A 3,830-nucleotide genomic window follows, 5' to 3' on the forward strand; every position below is an offset into this window, starting at 1 on the left:
ACGACACGACAAGGTTTTGTATAACACGAACACGACACGACACGATGTCGTGTTTTTTTTCATTAACACGAAAACGAACCAATTAAAACACGACAACACGACACGACACGACAAATATAATATTACATAACTATTAGTGCATTTCGTTCATACTTAAAGATATATAACACGACAAAAACGACAAACACGAAAAACACGACAACCACATGCTTAATCGTGTCAATTTCGTGTCGATTTATGAACACGAACACGACACGACACGACATCGTGTTTTTTAATCATGACACGAAAACGACACGAACACGAATTCGAATTTTGATTTCGTCCCGATTTCGTTTCGTTTCGTGTATTTTTGTCGTGTCGTGTCATAAATTGACACCCCTAAGTGCATCCAGCAACTCGTTGAGTTTTCTGAGTAATTCATCCACTCGTCGAGTTACCTGTGTAACTCGCTGAGTCGCTTCATGTCCAAAACCGAAAACTCATGAAACCGAAAAATCATGACAACCGAAAACACTCGGGAGACCCGAAAACGGGTAAACCCTATTCGACTCGTCGAGTCAGCTAAGGGACTCGACGAGTTCCTTCAGTCTTCCTCAAGTTCAGCCCTTTTCCAGTGGGATCTAAGGTCCCAAACTCCAGATCCAAACTCTCCTAGTGCGAATACCACGTAAAGTTACAAACTTTACGTGCATGCAAGGTACTACAAGGCTATTACTTCAAAACTAGGCTTCTTACAAGGTTTTTGTGCATGGAAAGTGACTAAACTGCATAAAGGAAGCAACTTTATGTCATTTGGGACCTAAAGAGGTCCAGATCTAGAACCATATCCTTGTGATAAGTCCAAATCCAAGTTTGACTCCATTTTGCACCAAGAATGGCCATTTACTTCCAAGAAAGGAGATCTAAGCAACTAGAGATCAAGATCACGACTTTATACTTTAGGATGCTGGCCAATATGATGTAGATGCTGGATCTACTGTTCCTCTCCTATCTCCTTCTTCTTCACGCTCTAAAGTTCTCCACAATCACTCCAAATTTGCTCACCAATAATGGCTCTACTCGACGAGTTGAACTCCCAACTCACCGAGTCCACGCACAACACCTTAAAACTTTAAATAAATTAAGTAATGCCTGGAACAGGTGTTACACATGGTGTTGCAAATGGCGAGTTACACCGAACCAAAGAAAGTTTGGGATGGGCTGAAAATACGTTATTTGGGAGTGGATCGGGTTCGAAGGGCTCGGCTTGCAACGTTAAAGAGAGATTGAAAGTTTGCGCATGAAGGAGGGTGAAACGGTCGATGATTTTGTGACAAAATTATCCAGTTTATCTTCAAAAGCAATGAGTCTTGGATATGATCTTGAAGAAGGTGATTTGGTAAAAAGGTTACTAGTTTCGATGCCTAAGTCGTTTCTTCAAATCGTGGCTTCAATAGAGCAATGTTTCGAGCTGGATTCAATGTTATTCGATGAAGCGATTGGTAGATTGAAGGCATACGAGGAGCGTATAAGAGGAACCGAGAAAGTGGAGGACACTCAAGGTGGGTTATTGTTGGCTAGTGAGGAAAAATCACATGTTTGTAAGCATTGTGGCAATGGACGTTCAAATCGGGATGACTTGGTGTTGGATTAGGTGTCTAAGCCCATAACTATAATTGGTATGTACTTGAATTGATAGCAGCACTGTCCTTTTGGGTTGCCCTCAACCTAGCAACTGGACAAGGAAATTATGAAAGGAGAGATATTAATTTATAAGATTAATAAATTAATATATATATATATATATATATATATATATATATATATATATATATATATATAAATGATTTGTTAATATGTTAATGGATTAATATATTAATTAGAAATCATTATGTTTAATTAATTGTTAGCCAGAAATTAATCAGAATTGATTTTGGGGTTAAAAGAATTAATTATAAAGTGCAGGGACTAGTTTGCAATTAACTGATAGTTGAATGGAAGGATCCAGAACTCCCTTGGAAGGGGGTGGACGAAAACCCTAGGGGAAACCCTAGAGAATTCGTCCAAGGGGTCCAAGATAAGGCCTTGGGTCTTGCTTAGGCCCTAAGCAAAGGATAACTAGGGTTTTCCCTAAACCCTAGTTCCCTCAACTATTTAAGGAGCCTCCTGGCTCACATTTTGGGGACTGATTTCTTTGGAAGAAACCCTAAGGCCGAAATTGCATACTCTCTCCATCCTCTCTCCTCTAAGTTTCCTTCTTGCTAGTTCTTGGGTGTGATTCCATTAGAGGCATTACATTTGTGGTGCTAAGCTTCCAAGAAGATCAAGATCAAGATCAAGAGGATTATCAATTGTTTGCTATAACAATTGAAAGGTATGTAACTCCTAAACCCTAGTTTGTTAATTTCGAAATTAGCCTCTCTCCTCTAGGGTTCTTGTTTAGCAATTCAAAGTTATATGTTCAATAGTTAAAACATAGATCCAAAGTAGGTTGCATGTGAACTTAGGAATTGTTTTCTAGTTTATTTGTTTTACCCAAAACCCATCACTTGGGACGTGACCGGGGAAGAGGTCGGGGGTCCGAGAGAAGTCGAGATGGTAATGAAAGTGTCCGGGATAAAAGTCACGTTAGATGTTACAAATGTGGTGAGCTTGGTCATTATAAAAACGAGTGTCCTAAATGGGAAAAAGAAGAGGCGGGTCTAATCGAAGAGGAACCGACATTGTTTTGAACGAGTGGCTCGTATGACCAAACCGATTAAGGGGGTGATTGTTGGGTTAATCGGTTTTTGGTATAGGAAAGTTGCCTTTTATTAATTCCTAGTTTTAGATTAGGAGTCAAAGTCTTTTATATTATTGTTTTAGAAGTTTGAGTAGGTTTCAATTTCTTTAGTATAAGTAGGAGCATCTCTCGTTCTTTTGTTTCAATTCAATTTCAGTAACATTTGTTTAACTTCGTGATCAAGCATCTTCTTTTTTTTCTCTTTTCTGTCCCGGTTTGTGTTCACACTTGCAACTTGCAACATCAAATTTGTTTATTTTTTTTATTGCACTTACATTGGTTGTGGAAATATTGTGTGTATTTTGTATATAGAATGAGAAAAGAATGGTGTAAGAAATAAGAGTTTGAAGAAGGTATTTATAGGTAAAATTGGTATGTAAAAAATGTTATTTAAAAAAAAAATTAATTAAATTTTTAAAATTTAGCCGTTGGAAACTGCTAGTCAAATGGTCAAGAAGGGAAATAGCCCTATTGGGCGTTGCTTTTCGTTGCCGGTATAACGAAGGACAACGATGACGACCTACCACAACCGGACGGGATAGTGTGCACGGTTGTGGTCGTGGTCCACGTCAACCACGAACGTCTCCGTGTTACGTATACCGGTAGGCCTTAAACCCTTCTAAATTGCTCTGTATATTGATACAAGTAGTCACGTACTAATTAAAAGGAATTCACATAAATTATAATTATGGTGCAAGCTATTAGCATTGAAGACATAACATAAACCCTATGTGGCATGTTAAAACGTTAATTTTAGCTTTTTTATTAATGTATATCTACTCTAATAAATGAAGGTTTTTTTTGCCATTTGTCACACTCTCATTCAATTTGGCAAATGTCGTTTTGTGGTTATTTTGAATTAATTTTTTTTCCACATGTCATTTTATGCGTTTTTCTATTTTATTAAATTCAACAAAATATTTTAATGTAATAATTACAATAAATATAATAATAAATGAATATCAATTTCATTAATCAACTTACCTTTTAATTTTAAAATTCCAAAATTAAAGCTCATTAGTTTATTTTGTTTATTTATTTAAATTTAAAAGAAAAAAAACATTTC

This window comes from Lactuca virosa, chromosome 5, assembly GCF_052849685.1.
Source record: "Lactuca virosa cultivar CGN04683 chromosome 5, Lactuca_virosa_CGN04683_v6, whole genome shotgun sequence".
NCBI classification, from domain to species: Eukaryota; Viridiplantae; Streptophyta; class Magnoliopsida; order Asterales; family Asteraceae; genus Lactuca; species Lactuca virosa.